The 26,827-nt window shown below is 39.7% G+C and overlaps 1 protein-coding gene across 4 annotated transcripts in view; it reads left to right on the top strand.

Annotated features, from left to right (window-relative positions):
* Mef2 (myocyte enhancer factor 2) overlaps window positions 1-26,827 on the top strand; it is a 161,812-nt gene that overhangs the window by 44,516 nt on the left and 90,469 nt on the right. For 3 of the 4 annotated variants that reach the window (XM_083130712.1, XM_083130717.1, XM_083130713.1), the window contains exons 3-4: window positions 13,073-13,150; window positions 16,651-16,688. The gene's annotated coding sequence lies outside the window, so the exon portion shown is untranslated. Of the gene's footprint in view, window positions 1-13,072; window positions 13,151-16,650; window positions 16,689-20,215; window positions 20,567-26,827 lie in introns of those variants that run through there. The other variant, XM_083130715.1, reaches the window with a different exon arrangement.

Raw genomic sequence — 26,827 nt, 5'->3', positions numbered from 1 at the left:
CAGCTGCGATTAATAAGTGGTACCTTCAGTGTAGAACGACAGCGATACACAAACATTAATGCCTAAGGTATGTTCTTTTTAATAATTGCTCATATTTTTATTATTTATCAGTAAAATAGTGGCGACCAAAGATTTTAGTCCGGCGACTGACTTCAAACTTGAAATTTCATGCCCTGACGTAAAGGAACACAAGAGAGCCATACCTTAACGATTCTCATCTAGAACCTTGACACGGACCGTTTTGAGGATAACTTAACAATGTTCGTTTGATATTTCTTTACGTGAAACAATTCTTGTTGTCTTATTTGAGGAACACTATAATACAATGCGAACGTTATCGTTGTTGTGTGCGTGCGTGCGGTTTAAATCCACTTTATGCATAGATAGGCTTATCGGGACTGGTGCAATGCGCCTCCATCGGGTATCGAACCCGGTACCCCTTGATTACAAGGCGACGACGCTACCACACCGTCGGGATGCCCCTTTACTCTGAATAGTACTTGAGTTGGAGAGATTTTTTATTCTTCATAAGAGTTACATGTATTAATTTTAAAAAGCTGTTGCTAGCTTGATAATCGACTTAGGGATCGGGTTACAAATGTGCCGTATTCAAAGGGGAGTCCAGGGAGTTCTGCTCCTCTTCTCAAAAAAGAGGATAAAGCGTATAAGAGATATATGAGCTTTCTTTTATAAAATTAAAATGGATGTTTCAGTATTAAAATGAACACAATATATGTCATTTTTTGTAAAATATGTAGTTTATTTCTCCCGAACTTGCAATAAAATATGATTTGATTGAGATTAATCCGTTTTGTATTGGAATCGTGAAAAAAACATGACTGTCAATGTCAAACTATTACAAACTATAACCTTTGATGTAGGCCGCCACATTGCAAGACAACGAAAACTATTCTGCAGTCAGAAATCAATGCAGGACACTGAGAACGAACTATTTCAAACTGTAGGATTTGACATATTCACATTCATTCAGTGCACCGAAGTAAAAGAATACATCAAAAAGTGCATAAATTAGTTTAAATATATTGTGTAATAGATGTTCATTTTATATTTTTTTTCCTATGCTTAGTATATTATGTTCAAGATAATTGAGAGATGTATCCTGTGCTGAACTAATAAATAATAGAAATAATAAAATGAAGACGTAATAATATAATCAGAGACGTCAATTATCATCAGCTGGAAATAATTTTTGTCATGAAGCTTGAATTTTATACACATGTCGTAATGAGAACATATTGTGAACACCGTACATATTCGCGCACGCCTGTATAAAACTGAGCTAAAGCAAATTGCCGTATGCGTGTTTCCCCAACATGGCGCAAGTATCCCTGCTGAGTTGGGATTAAGATTTTACGCAAGGGTGAAAAGCTCCGGACTGGACGAAAGTGTTTCTGTGAGCATCGATGTTTTGATGGAAATGCTATGCCGATGCAGCTGCTGCCTAAGGAATTCTCACCGTGGTTGGAAAATATAAGTGAAACTTGATAATGGACTAAACATGATCAAATTTGCGTGGAATCTTGAGATTGTCCTGATTGCAGAACGACCAGCATTAGTTTTCCTCATCAAGGTGACAAGTTACAACCTAGCTATTGGCTCATGGGGTAGCGTCCATCATCGCACGCCAGGGGCAGTGAAATCCTTTCTTTGGGTCAACCACCCTTTGTCCTCAACTGTGTCCTGCCCGGTTTGCAGATTTCACCCTTCCTTCCTAGGCTAACGCAGTGGCAAACAAGTCGATTCTTCCGTGGCCTGGGAATTCTTCAATTTCCCACAACTCGGTTAACGGGAGGCAAGAAGGAAATAGTTTGCCATTTCGTAGTGTGTCGAGCGGCAGACATTATTCTATTAGTAGAAAGGAGTGTGGAATTAATAGAAACATATTTTAGGTGAGTTGCCTTGCGGGTGCGTTTAGCGGGGATATTTGTGGTATTTTTACTATTTGTGTTGGGATATTTATAAAGCTGGCAGGTGAGACTGTGTTATGCACACTTATTCTCAGAAGTCCTTAGACTTCGGCACATTTTTGCTGCTCTTGGATCATTTACTGTAGTGCTTCAAAGTGAGCCGAAACTCAGTTCCTGCTGAGACATTGGACATCCATTTCATTTTTTAATACACTATACAAAAAGTATCTTCTGTCGGTGACCCGTCCAGCAATTTAGAAAAAAATAATATATTTCGGTCAGTTCTATTCGTTTTAAGATGTAAATGAGATCCTAAATTCCTGAAATGCAAACGTGGTATATCTTGTGTTTATATATTTACTTTGTATGGAATAATAATGATAATAATAATCAGTGCTTTTATTTCTGACATTACGCTGTACCGGCATCTTTTTTTAAGTGAGAAGAAAACTAAAAACATTTTCTTTTAACGAAAGAAGTGTGTATGTGTGCGCGCGTCTACATGGATGTATGATCATTTATGAACATATCACATGATATTTTAAAGCATTTCTTATCAAGAACACAATAACAAATAATGACAAGAAACCAACTTGAAGAGAACCAAAACATTTCTTCAAAAAACACTCATAATAATTATAATATTTATTTTAATATAATTACATTTATTATTAGTAGTAAGGTAAGGTAAAGTTTCCCGTGCACATAGCACCGAGCCATTTGGGGGATGTGGGGATAGGCTCCATTCATTCTCGATCACGGACATTTAGAATGTGATGGTGATCAACACCACGCTCCGGAAGCCTTAACCCCCCCCCCCCAAGGTTGCCCCCAGGTACCCATTGATTTGAGGCTGGGTAAGCCCCGGAGCCACTTTATGCGGGGACAAGGCCAGAGAAATTCCGACCTTTGATCACCAACCCCGGGAATCGAACCCGAGTCTCCTGCGTGGCAGACGCTCTTTCGACCAGGCCACCGCGGCTTGTTATTAATAATAATAGTAGTAGTAGTAGTAGTATGTTGATTTGGTTTACTTCTGCCACTTTTGGCCAATCGCGAAAATGAGGATTAATGATGATATGATGAAATTGATGAATGGGATTCGAACCCAGAATCCCTTATTATTATTAGTAGCAGCAGCACTAGACGTGCCTATTAATTTGTGGTCGGCGTTCCGGATATTGCCTGAAACCACTTGAAGCACTGCTGTAGTGTGAATTATTGCTTGGCGAAGATAAGTGGGAAATTATAAATTCCGTCTACATATGCGAAATACATCCATAACGCGTTCTTGAAGCTTTGTTGTTCTACAGTGATAAACCATTTTTTTCCCTCGACCGGCAAACGACCAAGTCGGCCCAAGAAATACTCGGAAGCGCGTTTCATGTTGAAAATTACAGCCCGTGCATGCTCTACACACTGTAACGAGAAGGCAGGGAGCACGGAGCTTATTACGTCTTGGCCTAGTGTGAACTGCATTCTTGATCTTATCGCAGTCCTTTATGTGCCACAAGTACGGAGTGGTTTGTTGAACTCGAAGGAACGCCTTTTGAAAGAACGCAAATTATTAATTAAACTAAAAATTTTCCGTTTGAAGACACTGACATGTGTCGGCTGGAAATCTTCCTTTCTAAATGGTCCTTTAGAGGTTTTTTTTTCTTTCTTTACGTGATAGCAATTACGCTGTTTTATTTATTCATGTGTACTGAAGTCCTGAATGCACTCGATACTCTCTTCCGTGCAATCAGACAACAGTGTTTGTACTTTTTCTTCATGGAATTCGAAAGGGTTGAACATGATTTGTGCCACAGTTTAACCCACTTACCTCTCAACAGCCGATTCTGTGATTGTAGGAAATACTTGAATTCAACAGCGCAACAGTGCTCCTAGGTAGATGGTAGATTTGACAGTCTTTGCACGTCCATCCATTTATACATTTCACTCGTAGTGTGAATCACGTTGTAATCAAGGGTTCTCTGTTCTATTCATGGTGGGCCTCCCCTATGGCGCAGTGGTAGCGTCGTCGCCTTGTAATCAAGGGGTCCCGGGTTCGATACCCGGTGGAGGCACAAGTGGTTCGGATCCCACTTTAAACTGTAGGTCCAGTCCCGATTAGCCTTACTGTGCATAAAGTGGACTTAAAACACCAACTCAATCAATCTATTCATGGTTGCCAATGACGTATTTACATTTTTAGAATGGGTTCCACATCCAAGAGCTCTGGACCCCTCCCCCCTCTCCGAAAGAGTTGCCATGTAGGAAATATAAATAAAAAATAACTACTTGTTTACCGTTTGATGTGAATCAGTTTTGTATTGACAACGAAAATTATGCACAATTAATTAATAATTATTCCAGAAAATAAAAAAAACCTATTAATGCATATACTACTTAGAAGACGGACGCGAAGGTAAACAACAAGATATATCATCACTATTACATAATATTATTCATAAAATAATAACCAGGGTCTTTACTTTCATTAGCTGGAATAATAGCAATCTCTCTCGTACTCTATAAATCTTGCCGTTTTTATTTATTCTGTCAGATTGTCTCTTTGGTAGAACACTTGATTTTTATGTAAATTTTAGCGGTCTTAGTAATAAGCTACATAATGAATCATGTTGTTAACTTCTATATTTTCACATCAATTTTTACTTACTTGTTAATAATAATTATAATAGTATTAATTATTATTATTCGTACACTTATTCTTATTAAATAATGTAAGAATAAATAGAAAAATGCAAGATTTAGAACAACAAAAAGGTATTTCCAACTGATTAAAAGTAACACCCCAGATTGTTATGCATTAATTTTCGTACAATGCCAATACAAAGTGATTAATCTGAAGCGAATCCTATTTTCGTGTAAGTTTTGCAGAAATAAACTACATATTATACAACAAACGGTATATGTTTTGCTTATTTTGGTGTTGAAACATCCACAATTTTGTCAAGCAAAAGAAGCTTTAAATTTTCTTTTTCACCTTTCAGGAGGCGGGTCCGGACCACCCCTTTAGTTGTAAACAGATCCCTAAGTCGATTAACATACGGAGATTGAAAAAAGCTCTCTTTTTCGCTAATCGGAGCAATGCTTTGTAATTCTTCAGTTGCTTTTCCATATAAAATTCTAACGTAGCCCGACCCCTGTGGTTCAGCTTGTTTCTAACGAACATGAAAATTGGAATGTGTTTCCTACGAATTGGTTCTAATTTGTTCCTCTTTTATTGTTTCACCATACCCTTATACCCTTAAATGGAAAAAAAAACAACGAGTTATTAACCTTTTTAGCTTGACTAACCACGGAAATAGAGGTTCGTTGTGTGAACTGCTCGTTATTTTCTCAACAGAGCCGGGCAATTCTCGCACATCCTTCCCAGCCAAGGGAAGCATCCAGGGGGAGTGGCGCACGAGACAGAGATGTGATAGGTGATACGGAAAATAGGGCAGTAACCTATGCAAATAAATTGTCTGATAACTCCTAAGAAATGCTTGGAGTGTCCTTGAAGTTGCTCCTACGCAGAATGCTGGGTAGGTTCGCAATAAAAAATAAAGTTCCTTTTTTTGTTCTGAGCAGTCGGAAAGAAACAGTTTTCAATTATGTTTATACTTATGTTGGAAAAGTAACTAAATAAATAACTACTGTGTAAATAACTTTCATAATATGGTGATATGGGTCTCTGGTTCGATACCCGGTGAAGGCACATAGTGGTTCGGATTCCACTTTAAAACTGTAGGTCCAGTCCCGATTAGCCTTACTGTGGACAAAGTGGACTTAAAGGACTTTAAAAAAACGCCAAGCCAAGTCAATATGCAGTGCACTCCAACCAATCAGTCCTGTGGAGTTCTTCATTGATATTTTGCCGATGAATGGATCTTCTTCAGTACATCTTTCTTTTCAAATACATTTTGTGTAAGTTTACACGTGTGATTCAAGTTTATCTTATTAATACCAGAACCACAACTGCACTGAATTCCTTTCAACGAAAGCATATGCATTTGCAGTTATGAATTGTTGGTGGCATTTATATAAAGGAATAAATTTCACAAATGTTGGAAGATAACAATCTACTGCAAAGCACTACATATTAGCTAAGTGGTTTTCAAAACAGACCTGTCGTCGGTTTCTTCTTACCAGCGCGCAGAGCGACGAAAGTCGACACATCAATCGCCTCTTATGTTCCCACATATCTGCAACTGTGTGGTGTAGACCTCTAATGTAAACCACGCTGAGGTCAGATGTGAATGACTGAATGTTACTATGCCATAGTTCATAGTAATAGTAGAGAAGTTGCAGTAATTTTTGCCGATAAGTCATTGTCACAATGAGGGACATTTTTGGGTCCCGTTTTACGTTCCAAAAACATCGGGACAAATACTAAAAAAAAGGGGCTAATACGGGACGTCTGGTTACCTTATTTTATCATCATTCGTCCTTATCTTCGCGATTAGGCAAAAGAGGCAGGCAAAGTGAAGTAAAATAAATCAATCAAATCAGTCAGAATTATCCAAATCCTGAATCCATCCCTTGGTAGTGATATAGTCCGTATCATCGTGGACACACGCACGTACATTTCAATGTGTGATAAAGATGGAAAGATAGATAGGGAGAATGAAAGAGCAGGGCCGCCAAAACTACGGAACATGGGCCACACTCGGCTCGCCACTGTTGTTTGTGTAGCCCGTCGTAGTACTGATAAAAATCTGATTTTATTGTGATGTATTTGATAATATGAAATGTGCCCGTCGTAGTACTGATAAAAAATCTGATTTTATTGTGATGTATTTAATAACATGAATCGCTACCGACCGAAGTGCTAACATAGTACATGCTGACATCTGCAGTTTTAAACATCAGGTAATGAGTTAAACATCAAGACTCGTGTGGATTTTCGTAGTCGTGTACTTTTATGTATTTTCTCTTGTTCATGTGCATAAATCACATTGTATGTATCTTCTCCTGTTCATGCGCATAAATCATTGATTCTATTGCTGTCAACAATAAATAAAGCAATAAATTCTTGAATATCTTAATGGTCGAATGGTCTGTGATGGCGCAGTGGTAGCGACGTCGCCTTGTAATCAAGGGTTCCCGGTTTCGATACCCTGAGGAGGCACATAGTGGTTCATATCCCACTTTAAACTGCAGGTCCAGTCTCAATTAACTTTACTGCTGTGCATAGTGGACTTAAAAGACCAAATCAATCAATGGTCGACTGTCTCGACTGATTTTTCTAAATTCTCTCCCGTTTCGAGGATCGACTCCCCCATTCCAAATATTCCACGTAGAATATCCGAGAGAATATCCACATTAATTGCATTTGCTGTTGTTTAGATATATGTAGTTAATTTCGTGGCATTCTGTTTTGTATTTGGAGTATGCATTTGAAATGAGTAGCAATTTTCAGAGAGTAAAGGTTCATATGTAAGTACACAAGTTGAGTCAAAATTCGGAAGACTCCCTCATTCCGTAACGAAGTAAGGTATGCTTTTCCAAATGCCAGTTGCTAATTACCTGCCAGAGGGGGCGGATGTCTTTTTGCATACATAATTTTCATGGGCGCCATATTGGACTCCTGTCCAATATATTACATGGGAAGAGGATCAAGTAACGCTAGGTTTATTGTTTCCAGACAGACGACGATGGGGTTATTTTTGACCTAACGAGTGTGAAATTGATAAAGAGGATTTTGTACAGCACATGTTCAATTTGTGCGCTATTCCCGCGAATGCACCCGTTTGCCAAGACATACGAACAGAGTGAAGCACCTCGTGTGAAGTGGCACACATGAAATGATTAATATGTAATGTGTGTGTTTGTGGATTTTTAATATATTTTATAATCTCAGTGTACGGTTCCTGAAATTGATATTTCAAATATTCATCCGTTATCTTTGCATGAGTTATTTATACTTTCCTGCCCTAAGTTTACTTGCGATGGTGATATTTGATGATGAAATTGGCGAGGAGAAGATCCAATCCAGATTGTGTGAATTGCCAGGGAACTACTTTTACCGGAACAGCATGGAGACCAGACCAGCATCTTCAGCCTCCCTGCTTTCTTCACGGAGTCGCAGATGTGAAGCTTGTGTTGCACATAACACACAGTTTGAATGCGGCAGGAAAACGCCAACGGGATATGTACTAATCAAAGTCTCCACATTGTTCCGCTGGAGATAAGTGGGAAAAGGGAAGTGACAGAACAGTGCTGCATTAGGTGCACCTTTTATTTACACTGGCTGCACATAAATTATTACTCAACAGAGGACTCCGTATATTCGTGTTCATCTGAGAAGAAAAGCAACACTTTATCGGGTGATAAGTGGTGATGAAGTAAGTGGCAAGTATAAACGATACCGATAAGAGGAGCTGTTTTTGATACTCAGTGGCAGAAATGGTTGTAATAATCTATAAAGGAATCTTAACCAACATCCTTATAAATGGACCACCTGGATGACAGTAAACGTATACAGGATCCAGTGGCGGCTCGTGTTCTGGCTATATGGGTATGCACTTTTAGTCTCGCGTCCAGAAGTGTTGCACCACCCTTGTCAAATACCCGCACCCGTTTTTCCGTACATAATGATGCCTAGTAGCTATATTGGCAACCCAAGTTTTGATCACATTTCACTGAAAATGAGGCTATGACAGTTATATTTCATGATTTTTTTTAACACTGATTTTTTTACAAATTTCAAATATTTCGGAAATAATCCAGCCAATCACGAGAAGAGCGATGTTATTGTGCAATATGTAATTCAGCATCGATAATCTGACAAAATCACTCAAATCATAGAAATACCGATCTACAATATCAATACTATTGTCGATTTGCAAAATATTTCCCTCCTCTGCTGCGCTGATATTAATGAACAAGGAGAATAATAACATTGGCGTACACCAAAGAAGCCGATCCAACTACCACATGGAGGAAATCAATAGTAATCTATCTAGCTGTTCTGTTGTTTATTTCTAATGACAGACTGATCGAACCAAGCAAATCAAGCGAAATCAAGAGAATAATAAATCTTAAAGAAAATTACAGTACTCGCTCAGTTCACACTGCCCTGCTTCGTACTTCAGATTTTTTCCTGCCCTTCCGCCGTATCCATATATTGCTGCAGTTGCTACAGGCTTTGTAGCTAATTTCTCTCCAAAAATTCAACAACGTTAAATATTAAGTCTCTGCTTTCGCTATGTACAGTTTCCCTATTCATCATGAAATCAAACACTTTGCACTGAAACAGGTACGAGCTTTTGACAGCGCTAAACAATTTTGCAACTCTGTAACAGCCACACACAATGCAAAACAGCTGGCTGATTGATGTACGCTCCCTCCGCGTTGATAATTCGGCTACTGCGCGACAGAGACAGTTTATTTTGGCCAAGATGCACTAAGCAAAGGCAATATCAGGAATGTTTCAAACACCCGTCTCGCTTTCAGTTGCCCACCTCACCTTCCCAATTTTCTTCCCCTGTCATGCTTGGGACAGAATCGGAGGGATAATATACCATCCTTTTCTAAAAAAAATTCCTCAATTTGCAATGATGTATGGGTTGCCTCGACTCTTATCACACGATCTCTAATTGAATGGGTTTCCAACACTACATTTGCTAGCACACCGATCGCTGCGTTCACGGCTTTCCTAAATGATGCAACCTCCCCTCACATGGCGCTCAAGCCAAAAGACTCAATTAGCGTCCTCTACGCGACTGCTGCAACAGCGTCATAGGGAGCGAAACTAACATTGTGTTCAAGCCTGAAGCCTCGAGCGCGGCTCGGTCTACGCGGGTTGATATCAGTGATCGCAGGCTTCTCCACCATCTTTGTTGGTGGACGGCGTGGAAACACTTGATGTTCCGAAGGAGATAGAGTTCAATAAAAAAGTATAATAATAACGATTTGCATTACAGATTTATTTGGGTGTGCACGTGCGAATGTGCGATTAGGCAGAAGCTATTACTGCTACAGACCTCTGGTGGCGTGGTTATCACAGCGTGCTACGACGTCAAGGTCCCGGGTTCGAATCCCGCTCTGGGTATGGGTGTTTTTGTGAGTGTCCCTTCATCAATTTCATCACTCATCCCCATCGTCGCGATTAGCCAAAGGGGCACGAACGCGACGCTGAATAAACACTCAATCTCAGATTGCATAATTTCTAAGGGCATGGCGACGCCAGGGGTACCGGGTTTGAATCCCGGCCGGGGCATGGATATTTGTGAGTGTCCATTCATCAATTTCATCGTGTCATCACTCATCCCCATCTTCGCAAATTAGCCAAGTGTCTCAAAAAGCGAAGTAAAATAAAGCAAATCAGTCAAAATTAGTTAGTCTAAGGGAAACGCAGCAAGCTATTACGGGAAAGTAACTTGTAGACACCTTGTTCCTGTTAAACCATTTTCGTTGCCTGCTGTACGTGAATCTTAGAATTGCTACCTGGTTATGTTTCACGTGCATCAATGGATTATTTCTAGCTTTTTTAAATGGCCGGTTCGGAGAGATTTCGAAATGTGTAGGACCTGTAGTGAGGTCTACTGTATCCTACACTTTGATGGTACTAATCAAGGAAGAAGTACCCTTGTGCGAAGGTCATGTCCCCGGCAAATTCACCAACTAAAGTGGACAGTCATTTATTTTCTTCTCTCGCCATCTCTTCCATTGCGCCCGAGTTGCTACGTGTATAACCTCCTTCGTTTATTTCGTTGTCGAACACTTTTACAACGTTCAACATTACGTCTCTACTTTTGCTGTGTACGATTTTCCCCTTCAAGAAGGTTCAAACACTTGGTTCTGAATAAAGGTGACGATGTGTTGAAGAACGTTGCGAATTTTTGGCAACACAGGGGCAGGATTTCACCGTACCCAGCTGATTGCTTCGCTCGCTTATGGTTGAAAATTCGACGACAGTGGGTCAAGCTGTAGATTCAAACGAGACTGTTTCCGACCTCCGTGGCGGAGTGGTTAGCACAACGCTCTACCATGCCAGTGGTTCCGGGTTGGAATCCCGGCCTGGGAATGGGTGTTCTTTGTGAGTGTCTAGATCTCAGAAGGAATTAAGCTACAAATATACAGTGCTTTTCACGGTCAAGTCGTCCGTGGGGCAGTGCATAGCTCGCCGGACAGAGAGAACACGTCTTCTGGCAAACTGGATGCAACGTCCGAGTAACTGGAACCGATAGCTGTGTAATGAAATAAGCTCGTAGAATTTCATTGGCAGTTACAATTAAAGTGAGCACGTACTTTGTTACAAGAGGTGCTGGAAATGTTGTCGCCCTGCACCCACATATTTACGTCATCTTTTTAGGAAATTTTCACTAACACGTATCAGTTCCTCTTCCGAAATTGCTTCAATTTCTCTCTTGATATTTTCTTTGAATTCTTTTAATACGAGGTGCATTCAAGTTCTAAGGTCTCCTAATTTATTTTGGAAAATATACTCACCTCAGAAAGCTGAAACTGCCGTCTTTTCTCAACATAATCACCGTCTAGACGTACACATTTTCAATAACGCTGACGTTACGATAGCATGGTCTCTGCAAACGCTTTTTTAAAAGTCTGTTTTGTATACTGAATAATCGCTGATGCAAGAGGGGAACGGCTGGAAAATGCGCGACCACGAAGTCTGTCCTTGAGCGTTGGAAAGAGCCAAAACTTGCTAGGTGCGAGGTCAGGTGAGTGTAGACGGAGCATGTGATTCACTTCAAATTTGTTTTCCATGAAGAGCGTCTGAACAATGGCCGCCCGATGAGGAGGTGCGTTGTCCTGATGAAAGAACACAGCTGCAGCCATTTCCGGCCGTTTCTTTCGCAATGCTGGAAACAACTTGGTCATCAAATCAGTTTCATAGCTTGTACCCATCATAGCAATGTGTGAGTATAACGCCTTCGCTGTCCCAAAACATATATTTTCTCAGCAATGGAGTAACTGCCGGCTGGTTTGTGGGCGAGGCTCCTTTGGTTTGTTTTCATACGACGTTCGACAGTCCTTGAACTATCGGACCCACGACCGCACATTGCTCACGTCCATGACACCACCACAGCATGTCTCAGTCAATTTAAGATGAATTTCGATGGGTGGTGCTGCAGGTGAAGAAAATTAATAATAACACGCTGTTCTTTCGATGTAAATGATGTCATTTCCAGTATCAAAAACATGTCCGTCGTTAGATAGCGCCACTAGCTTCCTATGGGCCGTATAGTGCTGTCATCTGGCCTCATCAACCTTCAAGAATTGATGCTTTTCAAACAACTCTCACGTTTATAACTGCTTCTATTAATGAAGAAGAAAAATATGAGACCTTAGAATTTGAATGCACCTCGTATATGGCTTCAGGTTTAAAAGCTTGATAGCTCGCCACGCAGACGTCATGGAAATGTCTGTTTCTTGTGGAAGACGCCGGAGGTATTTTTGAGGAGTATATTCCAATCGTGCTCCAACGTCGTCTATTTTTTCTCCTCAGTAAGCACACACCGTTTCACGCTTCACTTCTTATCAAGAACAGGCTCTGCTTCCCTAAATGTGTTACCAAGTTTTCGAACACTAACACTGTCTGTGTGTGGAAGAGGAAAATCTGGGAATTCTGCTGCAAGACGCCTTCTAACTTCCCTTCAAGAATTCGTAATGACGTAAGAGTCGTACATAAAAATTAGTTGTTTTACATTGCAGAAAAGCGCCAGTAATACGTAAACTAAAATAAAACGATCTGAAACACTTTAAACACCTTAACACTTCAGAAACACGTGCAAACTGGACACCATCTGTCTGGATACTGAAGCACTGACACGTCTAGTTCCAAGGTCAGTGGACAGCTGTGGGTCTAAATGCCTGCAGACGCGCTCTCACTTCCCGGCGTGCTGGCCCCCGCTCCACGGACGACCTGACCGCGAAAAGCACTGTGTGATTCGGAAAACCGAAAGACTAGTAAATTCCAAAATACATGCGTTATAAGAACTGTTGATTGGCCAGTTTCTGTGTAGTAATCCGTCATTTCATTGAGCCCCATAAAATATGAAATATGATTCAGATAGCAGCCAATTGCATGTACATGCATTTATTTTTAAACATGTATATCATATTTGTATATAGTTAATTTTTGCGTGGTAGACAGTTCTTTTAAAACTGGTGTATCTTTTTTTTTTCAGTGTGGCACTATACCTGGTTACCTGTAGCACATCGCCTTTCTTCAGCAGGTAGACAAAATTTACACCAACATTACAAAGGTAAGGAATGCATTATTTAATCATTGCATGACCGGATTCTAATTTATTAGTATTTTTTCTGTAATTTGGTGTAGTCGATAAGTACATTCGTAAATTTGGAGATTAAAATTGTGTTAATGGTTTGATATCATTGCCGGTTTTATCTGATGATTTATGAGCAGTTACGAGTAAATAATGCGCTGCGAAAGTAGAGTTTAGGATTGGAGTCTCGGTACATGAGTTTTTCTCTTTTACTTCAAATAGTAATAGTGAAACGTATATTTTTTATTATTATTTTTTTAGATACATGGTTTGTTTTGAAGTCTGGGATGCAAAACTACGCTGAAATGTTACGAATTTAACTGTGGAAATTTTTACAAAATTGGAAGTTTTTTCTCAAGCTGTTTTTAACCATCTGTCCTGTCCAAGTTGCCATGTTCCTTTCGTCCACATCTTCTTTGCGCACGCCGAGGAAGTCATTTAGAAACAGAAAGAGGTCCACTCTTGGAGAGGGAAGAAGTAAAAAAATCAGGTTTCGTTGAAAGTTTAAAATTACGTGAGAAACATTTAGATTGATAAAACATAAAAATAGAATAATATTGCGCATAAAATTTTATGTCCCGCACCGTAGCCGTGCGGTTTAAGGCGTCTGGATTTGGGTTCCCTATGGGGGAGGCTAAATAACTTTGCTCCTGAGACTTCAACCAGTGTAATGGACCGGTGCCCACCCACCATCGTGAGGGGATTGGGAGCTACAAATGAGTAACGTAATCCTGCCATGGAAACCTACAACAACGACTGGGGGGTGGTTCGTCGTGCTGACCACACGTCACTCCATAACTGGTTGGATGATCGATCACCCACCACTGCTGAGGCACGTGGGAGAGAGTCCGGCAGCCGGTATGTCGGCCTTGTCCCTCAAGGGCTGTTGCTATTATAAAATTTTATAGATTAATGTGTGTTTAAACAATATATATAATTGTAATTACAGACACTGACATCGCTGGGAGAGAGGGAGGCCTTGAGGTGCATTGTGTAGATGGGCAACTAATTCTCACTTATCGCACAAGACTAACAACCTTCGTGCTCTGACGTCAGCACGGAACGCTTTCAGTGTTAGGCTAAATTTGTTCGGTGTTAGGTTGGACTTGGTTAAGTTTAGTTCTCTTAGCATAAATAAATGCATTTGCAGTGTATTTAGGGTAAGAGAACTAAACCCAACAAACCTAACAACGAAGGCCTTCCTCGCGGACGTCAGAACACGAAGATTGCTAGAGTCTTGTGAGATAAGTGAGACCCATAGTGCACAGAGCGCTCGCGAGGTGGTTCAAGGGCCACACTCTCTTTTTTCCCCCTCTACTCTTCTACAAAAGTAACAAAGGATCACGCAATCTTGTCTCTCATAGAATTCGCTATTAAAATTACCACCTGAGCGCTAGTGTCGCTTCCAATATGGCCGCTCTATGTAGGATAAATCTTTGTTTACATTCAGTAGTAGTACGTAATGGCAGTGTGTTGTCATGGCTGGTATGGAAGAAACGTTTAAATTTCGCGATATTTTTGAATGTTGCGAATGCGATGTGTATTCCAGGAACTATAAAGAAGGTGAAGCTGTGCTGTAAACGAAGCATTTAATGATGATAGGCAAAAATAACACGGAAAACGCAGACGAAACTAATGTTTACCCACCGGTTCTTCAAAGCAGTGCGGTTTCATCTGCACCTCGGTTGTAACTGGAGCTCTCGGAAATAATTTGAAAATAAAGCAATTCACCTGTATTTGCAAAGCTTGGGCAGGAGTAAAATGTAAACATACCGTTGCAGTTTTTCCCTCCAAGAGTCAAGCTGATTTAATAATAATAATAGAATTCACAATTTCATCATTTCAGCGACATTAGCATGTCGATTTTATTTTTCTGGTTGCCTTTATGATTACAAACGTTAATTAATTCTCAAACTTTTTTCATCTTCGCACTTAACCAACTTGCACCTGTTCCAAAATTTCATGCATAATACATTGTTTTCGAAAAAAAAAAGTGTTTTATTCATAAAGAAAAATTTAAAACTTTAATTTTGAAGTAATAGAATCATCTTTCGGAAAATAAAGTGAACAGACTCGTGCAGTGGTGTGCCCAGGATTTTTGAAAGGGAGGGGTTACGTATACTTTATCTTGGTAGTCAGCCCTTATTTTGTCATATTTTCCTACCTTTGACGTTCTTATTTTTAGGAATACTGGACAAAAGGGAGGGGGTTAACCCCCACCAACCCCCCAACGCCTTGGCACGCCACTGGACTCGTGCATTCTTCGTAATTTCCTTGCCGCATTTCAATGCTATCCCGATCCCCCATGCCAATCTTCTGACAATCAATTCTGTTTTCCCTGATTTATTTACAAATTTCATTTTGTTGATTCCACGGGGTGGAAACACATGTAAACTTTTCACTTGTCATGACCCACAAAACGATTTAGAGCCAAAAACTGAACAATAGACGTTACTCTTTGGAACATTTTCCATGCTTTGAACGGTTTCAAAACAACATAGTATCAGGGCCTCCCCCATGGCGCAGTGGTAGCGTCATTGCCTTGTAATCAAGGGGTCCCGGGTTCGATACCCGGTGGAGGCACAAGTGGTTCGGATCCCACTTTAAACTGTAGGTCCAGTCCCGATTAGCCTTACTGTGCATAAAGTGGACTTAAAACACCAACTCAACAACAACATAGTATCCTACTTAGAGTAGTTCCGAAAAGTCTCACCAGATGTCATGTTGGATAATTTTAATCGCGAATAAACAGCAGACACAGACTACATGAATTTTTCCCCAACTGTCCAAGAAAGAATTCTAAAAAGATGTAAAGCTTCTGGATATCGGAAGAACATATGTACATTTTCGAGAGAATATTACCAACTCTGGCATAGTTCCAAATGCACCTTACTGCTAGAATATTGGACAGCCCTTTGAACTTCATTGGCACTAGTAATTTATGCACAACCTGACAAAGTTCCTATCAGGATAATATTCTTCAGCTCTCTTCTGATTCCGTCCAAAATAAAATATACATACTAATTGTGCATAATTTGTGTCCGTATTGTGTAGTTATATTGAGTCTCAGAAGCTAATCAGCATTTAATCAATCCTCCATGGTGTAGTGGATAGTGTAACGCGTCAGCAATCCATGATTCCGAGATAGAAACCCGGCTAGAACTTTGTGTTCCGTTCTTCAAATCATTTAAGTACTTAATTACTCGTCCCCATCGTATGAATATAAGAATCAACTTCTATTTTCTTTTTAATGTTTTAAACCATAGGCCATTCCTCAGTGTCGGTAAATAATATTAATTTGTGAAATTTCCGTAGGACAATAAGAATTGGAACATGTGAGGTTGATGTAACGTAAGGAAGGAGTGCACAATTTTTCTATGTGCTGAAATGAAGTAATTCGATGTGTTTAATTAAAAAAAAATATTAACGTAACCTTTTTGTAAATATCTTAAATTCTAAACATGAATATTTTTTTCCAGATCCTCATCATGCATCCATTAAGGATAGCTTAGTTTAGGTAAGTTTACTTCCAAGATGTTTTTAACATAAGTATTTATGAAAGTCATATCCAACTGAAAGTGTGAATACATTGTTAATGCAGTGCGGATTAATCCACCTCGTGGGTTGCCTATGATATTCTCTTAGTTGATGTCCACTACATTCTGTCTTGGTAATCTGTGTAGCAATGTCGCTCATAACGGTTGAAAAAGGGAGAAAGCGAGTGGACGGAGCAAAGAGGTCCGCGCTGTTGCAAAAGGCTGCCATCACGAGTTCATTGATCGATCCCTACTTGCGCAGAGACTTGTTTTCGTTCCTTGCTCCAGAGATTCCCTGGACAGAGTATAGGTGTTTGTTAGCTTTAGAGCTACTGGAGCAATCGCATACCTTTATGCGTCAAGAGGCGAAGCATAATCGCCATTTACTACAGGGTGTTTCGAAAGTCGCGCAACCTTAATTTTGGTTGATTATAACATGTAAACTGGGAGAGATATTTACACCGGTTTTTCTGAGTAATGAAGTCTCATCTGGTGATTATTATTCTGAAATACTTTAATTTCCATTTCATTCTATATAAGTCAGAGTAAATGTACCCCCCACCCCGAGAATGCTAATTTATGGAGGAAAGATGGTTATGAAACTATTGCAAAGCTATAATTCACAGCTTTGGCACCTAAATGGTAGGAAAATGCCGGAATTCCAGTTTCGAACGCTGCGCTGCTCTCTAACAAACCTCATGGTGTCACGTGTCTAATGATATGCGGAACGGTAGCTCAACCTGTTGCCACATTCCAGATGACAGATTGAAGCAGTGACATCTTCAGAAGAGATAGGAAACTTGGAAGTTGTGTGCCTGGGAATCACCCTTATTGATAACACTCGATGTGTGCTTCGCATCTTATCACGTGCTTCTCTTATCGTCTCCACGTGCCGTGAAAGATGAACGCGATCTTTCTGCAGGTGGAAGGGGCAAACTTTTGTACGTCATATCTCACATCGATTCAAGTATTCAGTAAGCGTCGGAAACGCTTGTTGGTTGCCGTGGCAACCGTTCGCGGAGATGATACCAGGCAACAGAGACGTTGCTCTGCCAGGTGTAAGCAGTATCTGCGTATGACTTTGAATGCTAACGAGTGGATGAAAGCGAAGGTCATGAAATCAGTTTTCAAAAATGATGTGCAGCTTGAAGGTTTTCACCGTGTCGGTAATAACAGTGTGCTTTGAAGAGAGTTGTCTCGGCAAAGTGTATGCTGAATCGGCAGTACATATTTGTTATGTAGCCTATAGGTGTGGATGAGATCTTTATTGTAAAATTTGGAAAATCGTAGAAAAGAACTGGACTGTATCAAGAGCAAGACTCCAACACAAAGACCCAGGATTACTCCTATTATACACATTACAGATCGTGTTATACTGGGTGAGGCAAAAATCAGGTTTCATAGGAAAACAAATGCACGCGTACAGACACACATGATTGATATGCAATGGTTACAGTACATGTTCAATATATGCACCATGTGCTTGAATGCATGCATTAATCTCGGTTGCTTAAGACGCCTTCTGATGTGGAGGGGGTGATTGTGGAGATGCCGCCTGTGATCCTTTCTTTGAGCTGGTTCTTCATGTTCTTAGAGTACCCGATGGCCTTTTTCCACAAGTAAAAATCTAGGGCTGTTAGGTCAGGCGATCGTGGTAGCCATTTGACTTGTAACTTTTTTTGCCTCACCCTGTAGTTCTAATCTCACTAACGTAGCACAGTACCAAAGTTAGTCAAAACTATGCACGTGCAATTTCTCTCACATAGGCACTATTGATTGATTGATTGATTGAGTTAGTGTTTTAAGTCCACTTTATGCACAGTCAGGCTAATCGGGACTGGACCTACAGTTTAAAGTGGGATCCGAACCACTGTGTGCCTCCACCGGGTATCGAACCCGAGAACCCTTGATTACAAGGCGACGACGCTACCACTGCGCCATCGGGGAGGCCCCATAGGCACTATTGTCAAACACAAAAAAATTGCCTGTAGGAAATACATTATCAATTGCATACATGAGCTCTTCCTTCATCTGTCAACAACTCCTTCTGGAAAGCATGCCCATTTTAATTTTAACAGTACCTTATTGTTGTGTCAGTATTTCGACTACATGCATCCGTCACTTTTTACGAATAAACAAGAGAGAGAAAAAAGAAGCCCGGGCAGTTTGAGAGCGGTTCTTTGCGATTGCCTCATTGCAAATCATTCCCGTTGTCGCGATTGGTCTCAATATGGAGAAGGGCGACGTATGATATGTAAAATAAGATATGTGTTTGTTTGTATGTATGTAGTTCGCCTGGCCGATGGCGTAGTGGTATCGTCGTCGTCTTGTAATCAAGGGGTCCCGGGTTCTCTATTCGGTGCCCACTTTAAACTGTAGATTCAGTCCCGGTTAGCTTTACTGTGCATAAAGTGAACTTTAAACAAAATCAATGATGTACTTTTTTTTTTAAAAAAAAAAAAACTCTTTCCTTTTCGTTTATTTTTATGTGCACCAAGTACATACATTTCGAATTGCAGGAACCGACCTCCGTGGCGGAGTGGTTAGCTCAGCCCGCTACGACTCCAGGGGCCCCATGTTCGAATCTCATGTTACGCATGGGTGTCCCTTCATCAATTTCACCATGCCATTCTCATCTTCGCGACTAGCCTAAAGTGGCAGAAAAGTGACGCTAAATACAGATCAAAAATAAAATCGAATTGCAGGAAAGAAATCATTTTAGAGAAAAACCATAAAAAGCTCTTGCCCTAATATGAAGTTTCAACTTGCATATGTTAAACGTTGGAGATAGAGGTGGAAGCTGGTCGAGTTTGTCTTTCGTCTTTCTTCCCGAACTGCGATCGACGTGATTTAAGGTGAATGCACTTACGTACAAAAGAATACGTATCTAATTAAGACACGGAATGCCTAGCCTCAGCCTGCTCCCCGTATCCAAGCTGTTGGTAACCAAAGAGAACCCATCTGATTGTGAAGTGGGGGAAAAGGTATATTTATCATGTGGCGAACATTCTCCCCGTTTTTGGAACGGCAGCATTTTTAGCTCTTTGTGACGACGGGGCAATCTTTTTCGAGTGCAGACTAATTTTACGGACAGATATTTCGGTCACGAGCGCGCGCCCCTACACTCGATACCCACTAAATTAAAAATATAGAAGTTATACACACGGCTTGGTCTCTACCTCAGAGCTATTTTAATAGGCGGCATTTTCCTCATTGTCTGCGGAGGGATGGTAAAATTTGGACTTCTGGGAGAGACTGAGGCGTGGGTTTTGTATACAAACATAGCTCTGGTATCCAACTTGTCTGGCGCGGGTCCTTTTGGTACCGTTGGTAAGTTTGGATGTTGAAGAGGGGGGTCCCATCCCGTGGTGGATATTTCAGGGAGATGTGCTATGTTAACCTCCCTTGGTTCAAAAATACTCGAACGGACGAGTGAGTACTGAAATAAAACGTGTAAGAGGCAGCTACAGAAGTTAGTGGTGTTTTAGCTTTGAGACGGATAGGACCATCATTTGTGGTGATTAGTATGGTGAAGAGCGTGCACTGCATGGTGTGACGTGCGTTATAGTAACATCCGTTTTGAAACTTCGATTGTGACGGGAAGTGTGTTCCAGTGTTGTTTTTGTTTTCGGCGCGAAGGTGTCAGAGTGGTCCTCAGTCTCCCCTGTTACATGTCCATCGGTGGTGGTTGGAAAAATTGAGTGCTCCGAATTGTTACGCCAGTGCGTCCGACCAGCTGACGCTAGCGCCATGGAGATGCGTACGTACATCGTCTCCGTGATGCTGCATGAAGAGATTACGCTTGCACAGTGGCGCACCGGTACCGCGCACGACGGAGGAGGCGGCAGAGAAAGATATGGTACTGATACGCACTGCATTAATATTGTTTAATCTAGGATTTAATATGCTATCTTTTGTTTTATGCGTTAAGCCATTTCTTGTGTACATTGGTATAAGGATGCGCGAAAGTGGAAGTAAAGCTCCACAGCAAAATATTAAGATGACGTGGTTGTCTCCAATCTCCAGACGTCTTTGCTTCCCAGATGGTTCATTTGATTAATATCGACCATTTGTCAGGCCCAGGGGCGTAGCCTAGTCGTACCTGTCGAAACATTTTAGACATGACTATTTGCAGATTTGAGCTTATTTAACTTCCTGTGTCAGTCACCATTTTCAGATCGGGTTTCGTAAGGTATTTTTTCTCTGTCGGAATAGTATCGTAACGTGTTATAAGGCCAGGGAATTTAAGGTTCGAATCTTGGATGAGGCATGTAGGCGCTATTGTGTTTGTCCCGTTATCTATTTCGTAATTCCTCATTATCATCTACAGAAGTAGAAAAAGCAAAGTAGAATGACACAACTGGGCGCGAATTGGTCTTTATACGTGCCACCATTTTCATATTGATGTTCCATTTAATTGCACATTACATGTAATCCGAGAAAAGTCGAAGGAATGTAGAAATGACCAAATTTGCTGGTCATATTTCAAAGTCGTTATAGTGTGTTATAAAGAGTATATTGTATATGACATAAAAATAATCGGAAATGACGAAAAATTATCTGTTTGAAAATAAAACATCAGTTTTCGTAATTTGACAACTGGTATGGTACTTCTATGTATCTTACCTTAATTTGATATTTAAAATGTTGCACACTACAATAGTGGATTATATTCTTTAATAAAGGTATTCTAATATTGTATAATGCTTTATATCTGTAATTTTCATGTAATTACAGTGACCAAAATGTGAAATCTGCAATATTTAATATGAAATCCTCTAGACTTACCGAGTTTTCAAAGCTGTTTTATTGATCAAGGAACATACTATAATACACTATGAGACGGCGTTTACGTCTTTCTAATATGAAAGAAAGCGGGTGAGAGGGGGGTGGGGTGTTCTACATATCTTCCTCTTGCTTTTGCATTACATTGGCAGCATACTAAGTTACTCCATTTGTGAGAATTTAAGTAAAAGTCTGTTGTAAAATATAGTTCCAAGCTACGGTAGCGCCCAACATTTAGATGTATGCGTAACCTGTTGTTCTATTATGTTAGTAACTTTTGCTATTTTGTTGCATTTCATTATCGTTAAGAGCCATCGTGCAATCTTCTACGCACCACACGAAATGAATCCACATGCATGGCCAAGAGTAGGAACTTATTTACTATATTGGCAATCGTTATAATATGTGGAGTGAGATATATTCATTTCCGTAACAAGTGGTTTCGTAACACGCAAGCGAGCAGCAACACCGTTGGTATTTGTAACGAGATATTGCAAGGAGCCACATGCGGCTTGATCAGTATATCTTTCTATTTTGATCGCTTTGTATCACTTTCTACCTCTTGGGTTAATCGCGACGAGGAGGATGAAACATAGACTAATGAACAAACACAATTGCACGTTCATGCCTTACTCAAGATTTGAACCTAGGACCTCTTGTCTTCATAACGAGTTACGCTAACCACTCCAAGACGGAGGGTACAGTTCATTGTTTTTAAAATCCGCAAATTGGAGGAAACATAGTGAGTTCCCCCGTGAAGAAAACGTTAAAAGGTTCATTGCCTTATTTTGTCACTCCTGTACTTCGATGCATGGAATTTAAAAGTAGTGTTTTTTTTCCCACGAGTGAAATATAACGTTAAGATTTTCACTAGTTTCCCTGCTTACCATTCGTGGTTCAGAATTTGAGAATATCAAAGCTTCAGATGAAATTTCTTATTTCAAATTGCAAATTGTATCGGAAACAATATTCTTTGTTGCCTTTGTAACATAAATGTTTTGCAGGTGGTCCTTCATTCCTAAGTGTGTAAGATCTCGTTGTCCTTCATGGCTTCTCATCTGCATTTTGAAGTAAGAGTTGCTGCTACATTTTTCCCTTGTGTGACGTCACATGCCGTAGGTGATACAAATTTCCGTCTTTGGGATCGGATGTTGAGTTGTACGTTCTTCCATTCGCAAAGTTGCGAAACCTTTTGCATTCGTAGCATCTGTAAATTCCTTGTGTATGGATCTATACCCTAATATCTGTACAACATTATAATCATATGCGATTTTAACTTTATAAGCTTGAGGGTACTTAAGCTCCAAGGTATAATTTGGCCTGATGGGAGGACGTACAATCTTTCAAATACCATGCCCCTCCCCGAAAATAAATCGGGACTAATTTTGACATAAAGAGTGTACATACATGTGATGCCTTATTTTCAGTGGAGGAAAAGGTCTAAATATGGGCCCCCTTTTTATTTTGCCATTTTCGGAGGTAAAAAAATTACTCTCTCTGTCCCATAATTATTGTCCGGTACACTTTTGTTTGCTGTCCGATAATAATTGCCCGATATGCAAACTGTGACATTGGTGTATACAGAAGAAGAAAATGAAACACGGGAATGAGTCATACAACGTTATTACTCAGTGATCAGTACAAATTGGCCGATCAAGTATCCAAACGAACATAAATAAAAAGTTACCATTTTGGCATACCGGACTATAATTATGGGACAGAGGGAGTAATATATCAAGCACCTGCCTTTAAAATGCATATCTATGAAATATATACTTAAATGTAATAGCATGCTAAAGTATAGAAAGTGTCCATTTTTTTAAAAAAGAAAAAAAGCAATTTCCAAAAAATGGTAAAATGATGTATTTCAAAATTGTCTAAATATGGGCTACTAGTGGCAATATCACAAAAAGCAATTACAATTAAAAAAACAGTTGTTGAAAATCACGCGGAATGGGAAAAATCGAAATTAAGAAAATCATCCAAATATTTTTTGAAAATGTGATCTCAGCATTAGATCTCATGTCATAGCCCATATTTAGACCATCACGCTATTTTTCTTCTTCAATTTATTTTAGCTCTTTGTGGTATATATTTCACAAACAAATCATGGCATTATAAAAGCCCACATTTGTTTTATGTACCGCTAATATCATAACCTATACAAAGCAGATGAGAATTCAGAAAACGCTGAGTTAAAACATTACTGGAAAAAGTTTTCGGAGGTCGCAATTCTATAACAACGTCCAAGGTCGAAACTGACCACCACTTTCTCTTGCAAATTGGCGCCGCAACCTTTGTCCTTGACAGATAACCAGTTCCCATAGCCTCTGCCAGGCTGCAGCACCCGGGAGCGCTGATAACTCCAAAACCCATATTTAAACCTTCGCCCATATTTAGACCTTCTCCTCTAATATTATTTTGATGGCATTTCCTGGGTTTGAACCCACAAGTCGTTCCTGTCTGCATACTATTGGTTCATTTAATATCAAGTCAGCTTTGGGATCTTTTGATAGTTTCCTCTAAACTTACATGACGCATCCATCCCTGAATGAGACTCAGTGCACAGACTTCCTGAAAACAACGAACCACAGCAGACCTTCCAAATGCAGACTCAGTGGTTCTACTACAAGTGACAGCAGAGGAAGTAGACGAGTTGGAATGACAACCTATATGGGCCAGGCAACAGGAAATATCGTTCCTACCGGGATTTAGTAGTAATGGATTCTTCCCATTGGAAATGCTCTCTAAGTATGCGTCAGTTATCATTAGCATTGATCGTTAATTTTACGCTTTGAAATTCAGGGTTGGTGACATTTGGTTTTGGCCGTTTTGGAGACTGATTTTACTTTTGACTTGTTTGTCTAAAAGCACAGATGTTGGGTTGAGGTGATTGATGACTTGATGTTATGATGTTTGTATAATTTTCCTTTGCTATTAAATATTGTCTTTTTTTCTGTAACAATAATATATTTATTTGTCGGCCATACCACGTACACCGTACTTACGTATTTTCCCCCAATTATACTGATTTCTCATTACTAGAGCCACATATTTATGGTGAGTAAAGGATTGGTACAAAAACTGGTTACATTTCAGGATCAAGACCGGAATGTAAAATGGCATTTTACTGTTTAAATGATGAATGAAATCCAAAATTTGATTTTAAAATTATACTTATTACACGAAATAAACATTTCCTATCTCGTTTAGTTAACAGTGTTAAGGTTATTCCTGTGTAAGGGAGTCTATTTTTGCGTCTCAAATTTTGACAGCAGAAATAATCAAATTTTACACGATTTTGCAAAACTCTCAGAATAATTCAGTCATTGAAGCTGTGTCAAAATTAAACTCTTAAGTTTTGTGATTAAGGGCTTATTTCACATTTTGCAGTTCATTTCGCATCATTTTGTGACAAAACATGGTAGGAAAATGGACCTCATACCTTTGAAAACCATGAAGAAAGATAACATTACAGTATTATTACATTATTTCACATTCGGTGTTTCCTGGGCCTCCCCGATTGCGCAGTGCTAACGTCGTCGTCTTGTAATCAAGGGGTCCCGGGCTCGATATCCGGTGGAGGCACATAGTGGTTCGGATCCCACTTTAAACTGTAGGTCCAGTCCCGATTAGCAATACTGTGCATAAAGTGGACTTTACCCACCCAAACCAAACTGTCAAAAGCGAAATTTGCGTTCGTCTACTCATTACACGGCGTTGGAATGTGCAAGTTTTAATGTTTCAAACACTGGATTGAATTGGATTTGATTAATTACAAAAAAATGCTTTTCTAGAGTGTTTTCATTTTTTTTCACTGCACAGTTCACGCCAAGGGCTAACAACATCGCGAGCCACTTCTTCCGCACCCCTACAATTTTAGTTATAACTGATTGACCAAGTTATGTCAGATTATTATTTATTGTTTTTTTTTTTTAATAATTTTAACACACTTCATATATATATCTTGCTTTTTTCTTTTTGTGGTCCTTATCTAAGCAAATTTCCTCTCGAGTGGAGTACCTTTTTGCACATGCACCCGCTCCAAGGCACTGCTCCCCACCTGGTACGGGCTTGACATGGTTCACAAAGCTTAGTGTATATTATTTAATTATTTTCTATTCTATTAAACTATGCTTCTCATTGTCTTTATGGTCAAAGCGTGTTACTGCTCCTTCCTTAATTCGTACGTGTTATGGTTGCGTTCGCTGCTTGGCTGTAGTTAACGGAAATCTGGTCCTGGGTGTTTAGTCTGGTATCTGGACAACGCTTGCCAGAACTGAGGTGCTTGGAACGCTTGCTGTTTATTTCTAGTATCAGTGACCTTTTAGTGCATTCCTGCTTTCTTTGGCAGTTTCCCCACGTAATGGCGTTCCGTTGGAGTTTTTCTGACAAAACTTTGAACACATGAAACCCTTTGAGAGAATGTTGTGGTTGTCTGTATGCTCTGTACGAATTGTTCGGTATATGCAGCGCTTGGAGTATGTGAAGTTGTTTGTATTTGTATGCAGACTGGTGTAGGTGGTGATTTACGGAACAGTTTTACAAGTAGGCTGTGATAAATGTTCGCATGTCGGAACCAATTGTTCGAAAGCAAATGCTGTGGACATGACCACCAGACGAAATAAATATTTAATCTTTCATGGAACAATATACATTGACAATATCCCATGATAGAAGGATGAAAAGGATGGTATAACTCCTACTTGGTTCGACCATTTGTTCCTTTTGGAATGCTAGGAGACGGAAAATATGAGTTTTGGACAAATTTGTACGGGTTACAATTTTGATTCATGACAGGTACACTTGTCCGTCCAAAGATTAATTGTCTGCTTAGACAATTTGCAGCAATAATACTAAATTCTTTCTTGTGTTATTTGCTTTCGTTCACGAGTCTTTTTAAAAGTGTGTAAATCAAGAAAGTGTATTATTTTTCTAACACGTTACACGTATTTTGATTGTCATACCTGTTAAATACTGTGTCTGATCAAATACAGTTAATTAATAAAGATATATGGCTTTGTAGTACATATTTTGAAATTTACGAAGGAAAAAGCGAAATCAAGAACCGCAAGAAAATGTTGTCATGTTTTTGGCAATTGTCTTGTAAATGAAGCAGTTTTATGGAGAGCCCCATTTAAAGTAGTTCGATGTTTAATAAGCTTTTAGAAGCTTGCACATCACCTTGCTTCTTCGGCCGATTTCACAACGAAGCAAAAGCACCCTACACCGAGAAAGAAATTCGTTTGAAATAACCAAAAGATAGTTGTTGGTAATTTAACATTTTTGTAAATAGTCTACAAACAAATGATTGTTCACCGTAACCAAATTCTTT

The sequence above is a fragment of the Lepisma saccharinum genome, chromosome 11 (assembly GCF_977018435.1).
Source record: "Lepisma saccharinum chromosome 11, izLepSacc3.1, whole genome shotgun sequence".
Classification (NCBI taxonomy): Eukaryota; Metazoa; Arthropoda; class Insecta; order Zygentoma; family Lepismatidae; genus Lepisma; species Lepisma saccharinum.
This window is presented reverse-complemented; position numbering and strand designations above follow the sequence as displayed.